Source organism: Lepus europaeus, chromosome 4 (assembly GCF_033115175.1).
Source record: "Lepus europaeus isolate LE1 chromosome 4, mLepTim1.pri, whole genome shotgun sequence".
NCBI classification, from domain to species: Eukaryota; Metazoa; Chordata; class Mammalia; order Lagomorpha; family Leporidae; genus Lepus; species Lepus europaeus.
In genome coordinates this window covers 156,626,893-156,645,976 of record NC_084830.1, presented here as the reverse complement: position 1 = coordinate 156,645,976, position 19,084 = coordinate 156,626,893, and positions in this window count along the sequence as shown.

Below are 19,084 nucleotides of genomic sequence, written 5' to 3'. Positions count from 1 at the left end.
CATCTTGCCTTGGCCTGGCTGAACAGCAAAAGCACCATGAAAGAGAAGACCAAGAAGAGGGGAAATAAAATCAGGAAGATCACATATGGAGGCAAAATGGGAAGAGGTACTGATACGAAGTATCCCTCACACAAGTAAACAGATGGCTTGCAGCACCTAAAACGGAGGCAGCGAAGCGGCCACACTCCACTGAGGCAGCCCCATCTTCTCTGACGGCCAGAGCACCCACCTTTCTTACACACACCTGACACCTCCATGGCCAACAGGGTCATTGCACACCCTTGGATGGGACCCACTGCCCTCACCAGCAGGAAGGGGAAGAAGGCAGACTGTCACAAAGGACAACCAAGTGTCCGCACAGTCTAACGAGCAACGCGGGGCAGGTGTCGTCTCCACTGCCACAGTGGGGAGAGGCAGACTCACTGGAAGTGGAAGGTGCTGTGGGTGGAGTGCAGCCGAGGTGAGTGCCCGAGGCCAGGACAGCACCCAAAGTACTGGGAGCCAGGGTTCTCAGGGGGTGGGGTCAGCAGCAGGAACCGTCACCCGAGGTGCTGCCCAGGGCTCACAGTCAAGGTCAAACCTGTGACTGATGTCTCTGCCCAGTGGCTGGGTGTCCTGTGGGTCATTTCTTCAAGTTATTGGTAATTGTAAATTATGACTCTATGACACCAATGTACAGGATTTTTTGTATACATATACCTCATTTCTCTACTGTGAATGCCTAAGAATTCTAATGTCTGCTCATGTTAAATGCACATTTAATTTCTTGAAAATAAAAAAGAAAACCACAGACTGATTTCTATAGGAGCCAAATCATTTTTATATTCCCCCAAATGAATGAAAAATCCAGTTTCCCTACTTCTCATTGGTTTTGAAAGGAGAGGTGTTTATTCACTTTTTTAGCCATGTTAATAGCTATGCATGCGAAGTCATTTAGATTTAATTTGCATTTTACCAGTGCCTTTCCATTGTGTTTCTCACTTGTCTATCTTTCATAAAGGATTTATTTATAGCTTTCACTCATTTTAAATTCCATTGTTTCCTTACTGCTTGGAGAGCCCTTCATAAGTCCTAGATATGAATTATGTGTCAAATAGGCAATATGCAATTATTTTCCCCAACTGGTAGCATGTTTCTTCATCCTCTTCACAGAGTCTTGGGCAAAGTGAATGAAATTTTTATGAAGCCAAATATATCAGCTGTTTCCTCGTATGGATTGTGCCTTTAATGTCAAAAGTAAACACAGAGGAGAAACCTGCAGAGCTACCTTGGAAATTTAGAGACTGCTGGGGCATGTGGGAAGACAGATAAGTAAAACAGAGAGTCTGGGAACAATGATGGAGACCAGAGATCAGTGTTGGAATGTCTGGAAGCCCAAGCATTTCATAGGAAGCAGTATAGTACCCTGGATCAATCCATTCCCACCTATCTCACTTCTGTTTGTTGTCAATGCTGTACTGATTTCTGGCTTTAACGGTTCTAATCATCTTTTGTTCAAGACATTTCCATTCACTTTTTAGTTGCTTATATTATAGAGTTAAGTCACTTTTTGAATAGATTTTTATGGCAAACATTCCCTGAAAAACTTTTTTAACCTTTATTTTTATTCATTTGAACAGAGGGAGAGAGAAAAAGTGGGACATATTACACCTCTGGGGCACTCCCTTTACACCCACAACAGGCAGCGCTAGGCCATGCCAAGAACAGGAGTCAGAAACTCCAGTGTCCCATGTAGGTGGCAGGGAGCCAAAAATTTGAGTCATCGGCTTCTGCCTCCCAGGGTGCACACTAGCAGAAAGTTGGATAAGTGGAGGTGGGACCTAAACTTAACCTCAAACACTGTGGGACTTGCAAGCAGCAGTTCATCCCACTGAGCCACAATGTTCCTCTTCCCATGCTGAAAAATTCTGGTTGTACAATTGACAATGTCTGCCAGTTGCCTTTATACCTGAAGATCAAATTGACTGCAAATAATATTGCAGAAACACCCTTTCTTCCAATAGCTGTGGACACAATTCCATTATTTTCAAGCAATGGATATTGCTTTAGAGAAGCTAAAGGACAGCTTCATGTTTAGCTTTGTAAAATTATTTGCTGCTTCTTCTTGGGTGCCTAAAGAATCTATATTATTCCCTGAAATAAAAATATCACTGGAGGTTATGAATTTCCATAGGTGTTCCTGCCTCATTTCATTCCTGCAAACTCAAACTCTAAACTACTTTCATTTGTGACTTTAATTTTTCTCTCATGCTATGGAATTAAGGTGCTTCAAAAGTTCATGGAAACCATATTATGATAAATACAGATGTTTTTATACTGTATATTTTTCTTCCTGAAAATGATAAAGTAGGATTTTTAATGTTCCAAAATACAGTCATGATAAATGTTTGAGAATACAGATGTATTTATCCTTATTGGACATTACACAATGTAAACATGTATCCAAAATATCTCACTGTACTTCATATATGTGGAAACTTTTTACATGACTGCTAGCACATTTTTAAAAGGGGAAAAATGACATTTTAAAAAAGATAAGCTTACTTTGTGCCCCCAACTTATGATATCTGTGAATATAAGTTCATGGAAAATGTCTATTATGAAAAGACTAGTGCATGGATTTCAAAAATTTTTTAAAACACTTTTTAATTCCACACTACGTGAACATTTTGCAGTACCTTTGTTTTACTTCTTAAACAATTATCTGCTTTATATTTTAACTCCTTCACCATGAAAGATTAATGATTACATTTGGTACATCACTTGGTATTTTTTTAAAATCTATTATCCTATAATTACCAGGATCTTTGTTCCTTTCATTCACATTTATCTTGTCATATATATTTAAACCAATTAATACATTTTAAGCTTTAATATGTTCTCTCCTCTCCTAATTTGCTTATTTGTTCTGTTATTAACATTTATAGAAGTTATTTTAATCAAGTCTAAATTTTCAATTTTTATTACTTAAAACTTATTTTTATATTGTTCTGTAGTTCTGATTTACTGAGTCCAGTTGCCTAAATCATACAATATGAAGAATTCTACTGTATCCCTCTTGTTATATTTAAACTGTTTATCTTTGTATAGTTGTGTGCCATTTTTTACCCAACTGCTTTTGCTCTATGTGGGATTTCAACTATCAGATTATTGTATTTTGTATAGTTGAAGTCTCTCTGATGTCTTCTGATTTTGTCTGGGAGTGGTAAGCTAAAAAATGCAGCTTTCTCCCAAAAGTGTCAACCTTGTAATTTCTACAACCCATGACTATGTCTCCACATTGCCAAAAGACACGCTGCAGATAGGATTAAGACGCAGATTCTGAAGTGGATTTTCCTAGGTGGTCTGGGTGAGGACAATGTAACCACTGGGCTTCCTGAGTGGGAGCAGACAGGGTGCAGTCAGAGTGAAGGTGTGGCAAGGGAAGTGGCTACTGCAGTGAAAACCGCAAAGACAAAGGCTGTGAGCAGGTGCCAAGGACTGCAGGAAGCTGGCAGGACCAAGAATGGACTCTTCTCTAGAGTCTGCAGACAGAATCAGCCAGCCTGGCTGGATCTTGATCTCAGGCCTTCACACCCATATGGGACTTCTAAACTCCAAACCTATAAGATAACAAGTTTGTATCTTGGGATTTATTTTTAAACCACAAAAACAAACTACAATGTTAAGAAACCAGCAGGGTGAGAACAATACTTACACTTTCTGTGTCTCTGTGTATGTTTGTTTGTTTTAAAGATCTATTTATTTGAGAGGCAGAGTTACAGATAGACAGAAGGAGAGACAGAAAGAGAGGACTTCTCCCCATATGGCCACAATGGGCACAGCTGGGCCCAGGAGTCAAGAGTTTCTTCCAGGTCTTCCATGCTGATGCAGGGGCCCAAGCACTTGAGCCATCCTCTATTGCTTTCCCGGGCCATCAGCAGGAAGCTGTATCAGAAGTGGAGCAGCTGGGACTGGAACCAGCGCCCATATGTGATGCTGGTGCCACAGGTGGGTGGTTAACCCATTACACCACAGCGCCAGCCCCACAATGCTTACCCTTAAATCCAGTCCTAATGTGGATGAGTTTTGCTGTGTTACAAGATTATTTTCCTTTCTTCTTGTGTAAAAATTAGAGAATTGAGTTAATAATGCTCTCAGTCATTAACCTTTTCAAGGAACCATGTGTGATTATTTCCTTCAGTTCTATCTCCTGTTTCCTTCCTCATTTCCAGTTTTTCCTGATGTTCCTTCCCACGGGTAAACATTTTCATGGGCTTGATCTCTGTTCTTAGAAATGAGTTCTCTAGGTTACACCCACTATAATTTTCTGAGGCATTCTTCTAGAGTTGGGAACCAGCTCCCTGATGACATAGATAATGCAATGAATACTATCCTTCTGAATTTTCCCTTGTGGACTCAGCTTACAGAGCCACAATTATGATGTGTATTTCACTTTAGAGAGGCTCTCCAATTGCTCTGCAATGTGGCTATATACAGTCAATAGACATGTTAGCACATGAAGATTCCTCTTTTCATTCCTGTCCTTGCAATTTTTTGACAAAGTTTGACCATCTAATTTATACCAATTTAATATATGCGATAAAGTATTTATTTTTATTTTCACTTCACTTCTTCTGGTCGGTAACAAGGGTGAGAATTTCCTGATACATATGCTCATAAATCAGTGGTCATGGCTCGTCAGGAAATGCCCAAAGGCGAGGTCGACTGTGGCTAAGGAAACTGAGGCTGCGAGGTCATGGTAACTGCTAAGGTTAAAAGCAAACCTTTTTTTTTTTTTTTTTTTAATATGACAAGCATAGGATTCTTGACACAGGCCACAGATTGTAAAGACATGGGTTATATCTTCTCTCAAACCAGTGGGAAGTAATGACAAGAAGTTGTGAAGACACACGGGACTATTTCTAGTAGCAAGGGGCAGTCACTAAACGTTTGAGTTGTATGGATACTTAAAATCATACCTATATGCTAAAATACATCTCAGATTTAAAAATGTTTTTGAATATAAAAATTTAATATATGCAGAGAACACTATGTATTGTTATATTTTGTATATAAAAATTTAAGAAAAAATCACATGTTTTTATAGAGCATTATGAGTTGTTACAGGTATGCATTTTATCATGTGAAATCAGGATAAACATCTCTTAAAACAGTTTACTTATATTTTTATTTAAGTTAAATAGTACTAATATGATATTATATTTACTGTTTTTCATGAGACAAGATTGTTCTAGGTCTCATTCTCTTTTGCGCTACCATGTCCTCACCACTAGGGAGTTTGGTAATATAGTACATCCAGACACATAAAATAACTGCCTCTGTATAACCAAAGTCCTCTATCTTCTAGTATTGGTATAAAGCACAAGAAGTAAAAAATTCAAGTTAATTATGGCTTTTTTATTTGAAAAAACAAATCACTATAGTCAATGGCTATACCAATTCTGTCATTCTGTAAGTGACTGCTGACTCCCCAGAATGAACTGATGTCATTGATAGGCTATAGAATGCTGCTGAGGTTTAGTGATGACTTGATGCTGTACTGAGCATTAGCGTATTGGGTAGGTGAAGAGAGGCTCTCTTGTGTGATTTATTGATCTTCAATGTTTAAATTACATTGTTTATCACCACTGACCAAATCTCTGGAACTGGTGTGCAGAGGGAAAGGAACCTGATATGAATAACTTTCCAAGGAGGTGAACCATGAAGTGGAAACAAAAGACAAAACATGTGGAAAACACATACTCCCTCCAACCTGCAAACAAGTCGAGAGGTATGTCCTTCAGGGGTAGTATCATCACTCAGCCTTCTAAAAATGGAGGAAAGGATCCCTAGTTATAGAAGAAGGGAATAAAGATAGAGGAAGGGGAGGGGTAAAGGTGGTGGGAGACAGGGAAAGCTGTGTGTACGTGGGCCTTCTGAAGACAGAAGTTACCGAGGAACGTTTAGATGACCAGGTACTTCTCTGTGTGGTTTCGGGTATGAGCTACCTGAATAAAGTCACTTTTGGTTTACTCTGTGGCAGACATAGTGAGTGACTGGTTTCTCAGTAATGAAACATTTCCTTTGTTTCTGAAAGCACTGGAGAAGTAAGTGAAACAAGTCGAGAGGTATGTCCTTCAGGGGTAGTATCATCACTCAGCCTTCTAAAAATGGAGGAAAGGATCCCTAGTTATAGAAGAAGGGAATAAAGATAGAGGAAGGGGAGGGGTAAAGGTGGTGGGAGACAGGGAAAGCTGTGTGTACGTGGGCCTTCTGAAGACAGAAGTTACCGAGGAACGTTTAGATGACCAGGTACTTCTCTGTGTGGTTTCGGGTATGAGCTACCTGAATAAAGTCACTTTTGGTTTACTCTGTGGCAGACATAGTGAGTGACTGGTTTCTCAGTAATGAAACATTTCCTTTGTTTCTGAAAGCACTGGAGAAGTAAGTGATGATATATTAAGTTCTCCATGAGCACTGTTCCCTTCAGTAAAGATTAAAGGGAGGCTCCTGGAGATCAGAGGAACACTGGCAGGGGCAGGAGGAGGGGACTGGATACTCCAAAAACGTCTGGGAAGCGAAAAGTACAAAATTGTCAAGAATTTATTTACTGAGACATAAAAACGTAATGTTTTGTTTTAGATTATGAAGGTATAATTGTGGAGATCCTGTGTGAATTAAGAAATAAAGCAGGGCACATCATTTAGAAATAACTGAGGAGGTGGGGTGAAGATCTTTCTGGAAAAAATGACAAACTAGACAGGAATGACTATTATGGTACTTAACGGTAAACAGGCAGAGAGGGAGGGAAGAAGGTTAGGGTCAAAGGACAATTATGTTCTTAAAACCATATATATGAAATACGTGGCCAGCGCCGTGGCTCACTTGGCTAATCCTCCTCCTGCAGCACCGGCACACCAGGTTCTAGTCCTGGTCAGGGTGCCAGATTCTGTCCCGGTTGCTCCTCTTCCAGTCCAGCTCTCTGCTGTGGCCCGGGAAGGCAGAGGAGGATGGCCCAAGCGCTTGGGCCCTGCACCCGCATGGGAGACCAGGAGAAGCACCTGGCTCCTGGCTTCAGATCAGCATGGTATGCTGGCCGCAGCGCGCTAGCTGCAGCAGCCATCGGGGAGTGAACCAACGGAAAAGGAAGACCTTTCTGTCTCTCTCTCTCTCACTGTCCACTTTGCCAGTCAAAAAAAAAAAAAACAAAAAACAAAAAAAAAAAAAAAACAAAAAACCCCATATATATGAAATACATAAAATTTATTCCCTTTATATAAATAATTTTTTTGAAAACAGTAAACAAATAACATATATGAGAGATGACTGCTTCACAGGGAAGTTAAAGGGCCAGACTAGAGCCAACTACATCCAAACAGCGCCTTATATTCTTGAGTAGAATATAAAAATTCCAATAAAAATTGAAGCTCTGAATGTTCTGACAGTCCCCCTTGGAGACAGGCCTGCAGAGGGAAGCTGTCCTAATTTCAACTTCAATAAAGTCAGTGCATACTTCAATAAAGTCAGTGCATAATCAAAGATGTTACCAAGTATAAACTATGAGACATGGGAAACACAGTCACACCCACTCACATACACAAAATAAAACAGATGCATCAGCCATGGAGAGATAAACCTTAACATCTAATATATAGTTCTACATACTATCTACCAGCTCTAATTATTTCCCTCTCAAAAACTCATCATATCCTGACTTCACTTGTTAAAGTGATACTTGATGAATCTATTCCCTACTTAGATAAGAAGGGAAGGCGGGTCAATACAGCAAGTCTCCTCCATGCTATAATTCACACTGGGATCAATGAAAACTTTGCTACCATCACAGGCAGCATTCAAAGAGACCCCAGAGTATGGACATCCCTGTAAACTGGGAAACAAGTGCATGGAAGAGGCCAGGAGTTCGTATCTTTATGTCTACCACTAGGTTAATCACACAGTCAGAAATAACTATAAGGAAGGTCGATGAATATAATATAGTAGTGTGCATGTGTGGACAGGGAATTGCTAACAGACTGTGCACATCTTACAAATGACACACACTGGGCAAATCTAGTCACCCATGACATGTACTGACTCAATCAATCAATACTACACTTAAAGTTTTCAGTTGTAGGAAGCAGATTATAGTTCCATGAGGACACAGACTATGTGTATCCATGGAGTCTATGAAATTACATATCAAAGTGTTTAAGGATGGATAAATACACATATATTTCAAATATGAACTCTACCTCTTATTTTTATGTAATTTCTCAGGAAACATGAATTCATACAGAGATGTTCTGCAGTATAAACAAGACACTCACCCCAACTTCAGACCAGCATGGAGATGGCAATGCTTCTTCCTCTTCACACTGCTCCTCCTGCGTCCCCTCTGAATACAAGTTTTTTGGTGCATGTATAGACAGATCCCTGTAGAGTATGCAGCAGGAAGCCAGGATCTAAGCACAGCACAGAGAAGAGTAAACAATTCTATCAGTCCATACAAGTCTATCCATTCCAGAAAATAAGAACTAAAAATACTTGCATTAGTCAACTTTTTGTTACTGTAATGAAACTGCAGAGGCAGCCAAACTTTCTAAAGAAAAGAGGTTTGTTTGATTGATGCTTCTGAAGATGCAAAGTCTAGGGGTCTCATCTGGTGAAGAAATTTTTGTAGTCAATGTACCACGATGACGCAGAGCATCAGGTGGCAAAGACTGACAGCAATGCATGTGTCATTGCTCTTATCAAAGCACTGAAATTCACTTCCCAAGGGCCCAGCACTTCTTCATGATCTCTAACTGTTTTCTTAGATCTCATCTCTGTACTTCTTATTAAGCTTCCATCCTCTTAATGCCTTATAATGGCAGCTAAATTTCAGCACACTGAGCTTTGGGAGACAAGGTCCAAACCAAAGCAATTCTCTCCCATACTCTAGTGTGAGCAGCAGTGGAAGCCATACATTCCAAAAGAAAAGCACCTAAGAGCACTCAATTGGCCCAAAAAAGTGGACAACTGGGTAGGAGAAAAAATAAGAGGACAGTAGCTTCATCACCAGTATAGTCGTAGCAACAGGAACAGTAACTTAGCATGAGGTAGGACAGGGGACATTCCACTGTGAGAAAGTTATGAAAGCATTAAACAGCTTAGCATGGGCCAAAAGAAGTGGGATCTTCAAGAGACGGACTTCAAACACAGTACATAGATATCTGTTCAAGATCTCATCTATGTGCCAAAATTCCCATATGTATTCCTATAAAGACCCATCTCCACTCCCTATGTTCACATATCGCTTCTTTAAAATCTTCACAGAGATATCTCTATGTTCATTCATGTTCCTGCCAGACAAAAACAGTGATCCCTCAGACTTCTCAGTGATTCTAGATTCATTACCTGTATACTTTAACAGAAGTGCACAATACATACTTTGTGTCTGACTCCTTTACTCATCATGTTTGTGAACTTCATCCACCCTGCATGTGACTACAGTTCGTTCAGTCTCATCACTGTGCATATTCCATTGCCAGGATGTAAATAAGTTCCGTGCTAACTATACCTTGCTGGGATCTTGGCTTGCTTTAATTGTGAAGATACATACAAAACTGCTCTTTGAACATCCTCTGGTGTGTATTCTGAAATACTGACACACTTGTGTTTGGTGAAAGCAAGAGTTTATTTCTGTCTGAACCCTTTCAGAACTCCATCTTTCACAGTTATAATTTTTAGAAAATTATTTTTTTTTCAATTTAAAGTTTATCTGTTATTTATTTGACATAAAGAGACTGAGACACAGACAGAGACAGACAACTCCCACTGGCTAGTCCACTCTCTCAATGCCTGACAGGGCCAGAGCTAGGATTCAGGAACTTAACCCAGCTCTGTCAGGTGCCTCCCTGGGTCTGCATTACCAGGAAGCTGATAACAGCAGCCAGAGCTTTGTATCTGATGTGGGAGATAGGATTCTTAACAGCTATGCTAATACACTTGTTTTCTAACACAATCATATGTCTTATTCATCTTAGACACTCTTCTCTGTTTCCTTATTTTCTTTATCTCACCTCATTGATAAAGTATGTGTTCTTTTCTTATATACTTTGATTTTCACATCTTCATGATTTCTGTGTCCCTAGATCTCATAAATGAATTAATTCATTTAGTCTCAGAATACTCCCACTAGTTACACTATGCACCTAAGCCACATTACAAAACAATGCACCCAAACACCACACACAAATCTATGATCACAGGACATGTGATTGCCACACATTGACAAATGTCAGACATGAATCATAATACCATTCCCACCCAAATAAAATGCACCCCATATGCACATTTGTACCCACCAAGTGAATCACACATTACACCTTAACTCAATTTGAACCAAGATGGTATTAAGTTATACACATCAGGCACCCTGTATTAACCAGACCTATTTATGAGAGATTTGAAAACCTTAACCATGAAACACAGTAATGAGCTAGGTTGACATTTAACAGTGACATGATAAAACCATAAATATTTAGATTCCTTAAAAATAAAATGTCATCAGTTGTTTCCTGTGAGGCTCTGAATTTCAAGTGACAGGGAGTGAAACGTGAAAAATGTAGTAGAGGCAAACTGCGGCAAAAGCCTTAGCGAAATGCGGTGAGGATGAGGAGCCTCAAAGGCAGGATCCAGGGAGAAGCACGGAACTGAAATGCACTGGCTCCCTGCCCAACTTAGAACCTTAGAACCCCAGAACTTGGGGTGGTGGGGGCCAGAGCATGGGCTCTGGGGAAGAGTGCTGGGTGGGAACAGAAAGGAAGAGCCCTTCCCTCTGCAAGCTGTTAGCAGCATGTGGACACTCACCGTTTCCTCAGGGTCACCGTTTTCCCCGTGTAAGGAATTGGGCCCTGGATAAAACGACTAGAGTATATGGTCAGCAAGGCTCCATGTGAATAGCTTTTAGAAAGAAGAAAGTTTGGCAAAATAATGGAAGTAAATAGTTGTGTTTCCTCATAAACTCACACACCATCAAGAACACAGCACTACTGAGCAGCATGCAGTCATCCAGTCCAAACGGGTACAGCCTAATCCAGACTCCAACATCCAAGGATAGTAAAAATCTCTCTGTGGAAAGGCGTGCCATGGAGTCTAGCAAGTTCAAGACTTTACATCCTCTGAGCTTTGGAACATGTCTGTCCTCAGAGCTCAGAACATGATATTCAGATTATATGAAGGAAAAATCAAATGAATTAGACTCCAACTGTAAATCAATTACCTTTGTTCCATTTTCCAGGAATCTCAACCTTACGCAAATGTGCTCCACAACCTAGGTATTCTTTGGAAGACAAGACCCTGGTCCACGAGACTAAAGAGCTATCCTCTGAGTCTGAGTACTGCACCTGTCATTTCACCTTGACCATGCCCATGCTTGCTGGTAAGGGGAGGCAGGACAGCCAAAGCTAGGAGATCAGTGCAGTGGTGGGGTGAGCACACCTGTGGCTACCTAGCTGTTCAACAGTAATCACAGCAATCTAATGCACAAAAGACAGGATTGTGTGCTAAAGACAAGGGGCAGTTGCAAGCAGTAAGAATATAGTTGAACACATTGAAGATGGGGCTGGCTTTGTGGTGTAGCTGGTAAAGCTGGTAGCTGCAAAGCCAGTATTCTGTATGGGTGCCAGGTTCATGTCCTGGATGCTCAATTTCCAACCCAGCTCCCTGCTAATGGTCTGGGGAAAGCAATGAAAGGTGGCCCAACTGTCACCCACGTGAGAGACCCAGATGAAGTTCCTGGCTCCTGGCTTCAGCCTGGCTCAGCCCTGGCTTTTGCAGTCATCCGTGGGGTGAACAAGTTAGTGGAAGATCTCTCTCTCTCTCTCTCTGTCACCCTTTATCTCTATAACTCTGACTTTCAAATTAAATAAATAAATATTTAAAAATAAATAAATAAATTTAAGATAAAATGGACAGAAAATCATGTACAAAAATATAATTATTCAGAAAAATTAAACTATGCACAGAGGAACTGACAATTAGTAACAAATTCTGAGCTAAGATACTGGTAACATGTGATTGAATATAACTATGGTTTGAAGACCTAAATACAAAACATGATAATGAGTAATTCTATACTGAAAATGCATAACTACATAAAGTACTAGATGACAACAGCATGTAAGACAGTGCCTGGAAGTTTAAGCATCTGAAGCTCCTGCTACTGCTTCAAGTAAGATGGAGTCGTTCATTGCAACATGCAACTCTGAACTCAGGGAAGCTGGGAATGAAAAAAGTAGGCTCTACCCATGAGATACAAAGAGCCTTTATTCAAATTTAACAAATTACTTCCTGCTAACTGCTATATCAAATCACTACAAACTTAGTGGTCTAAAACAATGTGCATTTACTCTCTTACCCTTCTGTGGGGTTGTCAGAAGTTTAAAATATGGCCGGCGCTGCGCCTCACTAGGCTAATCCTCCGCCTTGCGGCGCCGGCACACCGGGTTCTAGTCCCGGTCGGGGCACCGATCCTGTCCCGGTTGCCCCTCTTCCAGGCCAGCTCTCTGCTGTGGCCAGGGAGTGCTTGGGCCCTGCACCCCATGGGAGACCAGGAGAAGCACCTGGCTCCTGCCATCGGATCAGCGCGGTGTGCCGGCCGCAGCGCGCCTACCACGGCGGCCATTGGAGGGTGAACCAACGGCAAAGGAAGACCTTTCTCTCTGTCTCTCTCTCACTGTCCACTCTGCCTGTCAAAAAATTTAAAAAAAAAAGTTTAAAATACATCCTATGAGCTAAAAATCAAGGTTTTGGGAGGGCTGGATTCTTCTGGAGGCCTCAATAGGACGATGTTCTTGCCTCCAGTGGCTTCCTGCACTGCTTGGTTTAGAGCACCTATGTCTCTTATCTCCAAGATCTTGCTTTCACTGTCATAGCTCTTCTCCTGCCTGTGACATTCTTTGTCTCTCTTCTAAGTATCCTAAGAATTACATTTAGAACCCAGTTTTGTAACATAGGAAAATCTCCCCATCACAAATCCCTTCATTGTAAGATCTGCATTTTCTCCTTAGGCCATTAATTGGTAAAATTCATAGGCTTTAGGCTTTAAGATGTGAATATTCTGGGTGGGGAGCATTATTCAATGCCCCACAACAACCATGAAATAAACAGAATGTGACAGTATACTTTCAAGACACACACACACCACAAGCAGTTCCATAAAGATAATACATGCACATGGTGCCCATTTAGCCGTCAACACCTGGACAAAACTCAAAATTACTACTTCTCTATATTTTGGAGCTTTGGCTAGGACACAGACGGTGGGCTGCATGAGTGTCTGGCATATACTAAGCACTCAAGATTCATGGAACAGATTCCTAGTAGGATACAGATCTTTAGCTTACCATCCAGTCAAAATTGATCTTGAAGATGCAAGTAGATGAGAAATGCCTGGTAATATTTCCCACACAGAAGAGAAAGCCATTTTTTATATCTCAGGATCTCTCTCCTCTAAGAGGGTAAACAGTCTATCTCACTTAGAGATTCTCTATTGAAGGGCAAGGCTTCTGGAGTACTTCTTCATTTTTTAAAGGAATTTACCAATACATTACATTCTCAGGGTCACAGTACATCTATGACAATTAATACAACACAGTTTTCACATTAATGCATTATTCATACAAAGTAAACAGATTCAACACAGTCCATAGATACAATTCTGAGAATATATTGATACATCCGTTCTTCCCATGTTACATCTTTCTTTATCATTTTTTGTGATTATATATCTTTAATTTACATTATAGTCAAGGGCTTAATGCTTCATTAAATAAAGAGTTCAACAAGTAAAAAGATCATAGTTCTTGGGGCCAGCACTGTGGCACAGTGGGTAAAGCTGCCACCTGCAGTGCCGGCATCCCATATCAGTGCCAGTGTGAGTCCTGGCTGCTCCACTTCTGATCCAGCTCTCTGCTATGGCCTGGGGAAGCAGTAAAAGATGGCCCAAGTCCTGGGACCCCTGAACCCACGTGGGAGACCCAGGAGAAGCTCCTGTCTTCAGATGTCGCAGCTCCAGCCATTGTGGCCATCTGGGGAGTGAACCAGCAGATGAAAGATATCTCTCTTTCTCTAGCTCTCTGTAACTCTGCCTTTCAAATAAATAAATAAATAAATATTTTAAAAAAGATCATAGTTCTGTGAGAATATAGGCAAGGCTATAAAGAATAATCAAATGAAAGTCTGTCCATTTCACTCACATGTGGTAAATTTTAAAACGATCAGATTATTCAAACTATAGTAGTATTTCATTCTTTTTTTAAAAAAAAAGATTTTTTTTATTTATTTATCTGAGAGGTAGAGTTACAGACAGTGAGAGGGAGAGACAGAGAGAAAGGTCTTCCATTCACTGGTTCACTCCCCAAATGGCAGCAACGGCCGGAGCTGCGCCAATCCGAAGATAGGAGCCAGGAGCTTCTTCTGGGTCTACCACATGGGTGCAGGGGCCCAAGGACTTGGGCCATCTTCTACTGCTTTCCCAGGCCATAGAAGAGAGCTGGATGGGAAGAGGAGCAGCCGGGATTAGAACCGGCGCCCATATGGGATGCTGGCGCCGCAGGCAGAGGATTAACCTACTGCACCACAGTGCCGGGCCTAGTATTTCATTCTTAACTATTCGTTTGACAAAGATATAAAACAAGGCTGGACAAAATTAATGTATAGCAAAACTGAAACATTTAGGCATTTATTTTTTTATTTTTTAAAAATTTTAGCTCTCAGATACTTGAGATAACATGTGGTATTTGTCTTTGTGTCCAGCTTATTTCACTCAACATAATGTCTTTTTTTTTTTTTTTTTTTTTTAAGGGAAGGGGTTTATTAAAGAATATCCTACAGACCGGAGTGAAGGGGCGGTGAAGGAAAAAGAGAAGGAGACTGTAAGAGAGAGAGACAGAGAGGAGAGAGGAGGGAGGAGAGAGACGAGAGGAAGAGAAGCCAAGAGAGGCCAAGAGAGCAGGGAGCAGAGCCAAGAGAGAGCACGTGTTCAGGAACAAGCCCTTTTAAAACTTTGCCTGAGGGCGGGCAGGAAAGCAGGAGCAGCGAATCCCATTAGGATGGGGGTGGAGCCTGGCTCAGGTAGCTGGGCTGTGCAGCCACCAGGCTAAAACTGCGCCAGTTTCCTAACATTCCCCCCTTTTGTTTTGTTTTTTTTTTTTTTTTGACAGGCAGAGTGGACAGTGAGAGAGAGAGACAGAGAGAAAGGTCTTCCTTTTTGCCGTTGGTTCACCCTCCAATGGCCGCCGCGGTAGCGCGCTGCGGCCGGCACACCACGCTGATCCGATGGCAGGAGCCAGGTGCTTATCCTGGTCTCCCATGGGGTGCAGAGCCCAAACACTTGGGCCATCCTCCACTGCACTCCCTGGCCACAGCAGAGAGCTGGCCTGGAAGAGGGGCAACCGGGACAGGATCGGTGCCCCGACCGGGACTAGAACCCGGTGTGCCGGCGCCGCAAGGCGGAGGATTAGCCTGTTGAGCCACGGCGCCGGCCCCCTTTTGTTTTTTATAAAGCAGGATTTGTATGGGGTTACATTAGTCCCAAAAGTCCAGGGAGGGTAGAGGGATGATGATCTGTCTTTAGAGCTACTTCCTGCTGACATGGGGTGACGAGGTACTCTGCTGGCATGGGGCAATGTCTCAGGCTGCTGTCTCCTGGGTGGGGAGCCAAGTATATTCCTGTAGCAGCATTTGGTTGACCGCCTGGTTGTTGAAGGCCTTCGTTTGTTCCATTATAACTTGCTGTAAACACTTAGACACTGTAGTATAAAAGACAGGGTTGAGAATAGTAACCAATGATCCTAAGAGTAGCATTAACCATTTCATACAGGAGAGGAAATGGGGGGGTCTCTGGACCCTTGTGGGGACAGTTTGATGGATGTGGCTTAAAGCTGGTCCCAGCCAAGACTGGGAGAAAAGGCCACTTAGCTTTTGCAGGTAGCTGGGCTTGTCTGTAGTTGAATCTTTCAGTTGAATCTCCTTTGAGCAAAATGTAAACTCTTAATCGGAGATGCCCAAACTAGATGTATGGGCATGAATTCAGCATAGGAGATATAAACACAGCTGTGAGGTCTGATCCTGGGTGCCATTCTACAGCTGATAGGAGACAAGGCTGATAGAGGCCATACTAAGAATATAGCAAGAGCACAAGGACTTCTAATTTGGAAGACATTCTTTGAATTTTGTATGTAAATAAAAGCCTTAAGATTCAAAGTAAATCTAAAAAGGACAAGTGTCCAGAAGTTCAAGGGCATGGGAAAAGGGGTATCTAGAAAAAGATAGAGAAGAAATGAAATGACAGACTTGTCAGAGATACAAGGGAAGACTCATTCAGTCTGAAACTCAGAAGCTGAATTCTCTGAGTGCAGTTAAAGGTAGGTCCCTGATGACTAGGCAGGCATGGACTGCAGCATCTGGTGAGCCATCCGTGGTTTCCATGTCTCCCTCCAGGGGGCAAAGCTCTTGTGCCCTGTAACTGAGGATGGGCAGAGGCTTGAAAGGGTCCTCAAATGACTGCCTCAAGCAACCTCCTTGTCTCAAAAACATCCATGTAGCTTCTAGCCCATCTTACCCTACTAGTCAGCACCAGGTGTTCTCAGGTTCTCTGTGAACACTTAGCCCTGTGCTCTCCATCACTCTTCCCACTTCCTTATGTGCTCAGACACATCAACTCATAAGCTAACACCTTACATCTTCACACCCTCATTTCACAGCATACAAAGTCATCAAACTCATTTTCTCTGAACTTCATTATTTCACATGCCCTAACTCATGCAAAAAAATCCTACTCTTGGAGAACTCTGTTATGTTATACATATAGATATCACAATCATGTAACCCCTTCCCAGCTCTTCAGTCCATTCACGTAATCCCACAATCCAGGACTTCACGTAATCCTTCTCTTGTCCACCTTTCACAAGGCCAGTCTATAAAACTTTCTCTCTGCAGATCTCAAAAACATTACTCAGATCCACAGTCTCTCATACGAACAAAAAGCTATTATAAAACTGCCTACATATTAATATCACATGACATACACATCACAAAATGTATGCAAGATGGAATCTTTTAGATGCGCAAAACTATGCTTCAATTTCACCCAAACGCATTACTTTCAAAGTACCTTCACATATAATGGTGGTCTCACCCTTGGACTCACCGCACAAAATGCCCAAAAAACATGACAGATAGACACAGATGCAAACATATCAGACTGTATCTATTAATCACAGTGTACAAACTCAATAAAAAATGTACAACACAAACTAAATTTTGCTACCTATACATCAAAGTAACATACCAAACACTCTCCAGTGAGCTGAGAGATGAAAAATTGGTGACAGAGAAGATATTAAGAGTCTAGTTATATACTCGAGGTTTTTAAACAAACAATGGGCCTTAATGTATTTACAAGTTATTGTTTTATGGAACTAGAATTTGTCACTTTACTTTGAAATTTATGAACTCAGAGGTATTACCAGTGGAAATAAAAATTAAGAGGAATTTAAAAATAATGAGATTTTCATTATATATTCAAATCCATGATTAAATAAAGTTAATTTTTAAAATTCAAAAACTATTGTAAGGAAAAAAAGCTACTCAAAATGAACTCATAAACTGCAAAGTTCCAAGACACGCCACGGATGTGGTGAGGAAAGGTGGATAACATTATTAAGGTCTTGCATGTGCTGGACACTGAGAAAGGTGACACCAGTGACCAAGGCCAGTGAGAACAAGCAAGAACCAGAGAGGAGAGGAGTGTGACCTTGTCTGGGAGAAGCAGCCAGAATCCATTCCCAGAGTCCTACCAGAAACTCTTACTCAAACACAGAGCTCATCAGTTCTCATAAGATTTGGGTCCTACAGAGCTCTGGCAAGAACAGCCCCAAGAACAGAATGGACAGAAAGGTACCATGGGTAAAAGGCTCCTAAGGATGTGAATAAGATGATCAAGAATCCAAAATTTATCTACCTTTTGATATATCTTCCATCTCTACTGTTTGTCTCTCTCCCCTCATGTACACAAGTAGATAAACATGATAATATCAAACTTGTACCCCAAAGAAGAAAGGTGGATCGAGGAAAGGAAGAAGGGATGGAAGAGGGAAGTATCATTCTATTCTTAGAACTGTATCTATAAAATATATTGAATATGTTCTCTTTGTATAATATACACATTAACATAATTTTTGTAGTAATTATCATGCATTTGCTGTGACACGGAGAATCTAATGTACTAATACATTCCTTAAAAAAACACTTCTACTGGCCGGCGCCGTGGCTTAACAGGCTAATCCTCCACCTTGCGGCGCTGGCACGCAAGGTTCTAGTCCCGGTTGGGGTGTCGGATTCTATCCCGGTTGCCCCTCTTCCAGGCCAGCTCTCTGCTATGGCCCGGGAAGGCAGTGGAGGATGGCCCAAGTCCTTGGGCCCTGCACCCACATGGGAGACCAAGAGAAGCACCTGGCTCCTGGCTTCGGATCAGCGCGATGCACCGGCCGCAGCGGCCATTGGAGGGTGAACCAACGGCAAAAAGGAAGACCTTTCTCTCTGTCTCTCTCTCACTATCCATACTCTGCCTGTCCAAAAAAATAAATATAAATCTTTAAAAAAAATTAAAAAAAAAAACAAAAAACACTTCTACTAAACCCCTCATTTGAACAAATTCTATAATAAAGTTGAGTGAATAACAATATCGGTCTTCATGGCTGCATTTGCATTTTAGGTAAGGTAGACGGTTTATAGTATTCTCTGTAAATCTCCAAAAATGTCTCATACAAGATGCTCCATCCTACTGACATCAACCATACACATAATTTTAATAACATTTATTTTGGAATTTTGAATGGTGAAGTCATCTCATTTCTGTGAGAACAAGTCCCATGGGTGATCATAAGGACAGAAACAAAATATCCACTCAACATGCTCTTTTTCGGAATTGACAGGGAGCCCAGAAGATGCCATATGTCAACATGAGTTTTTGTCATGTCATTCCTTGAAGTCTCAAGGGGATACTCCTGAGACCTGTGTGGCAGTCTCAGCCTGTATTTCTCCTGTGTCTCCTCTC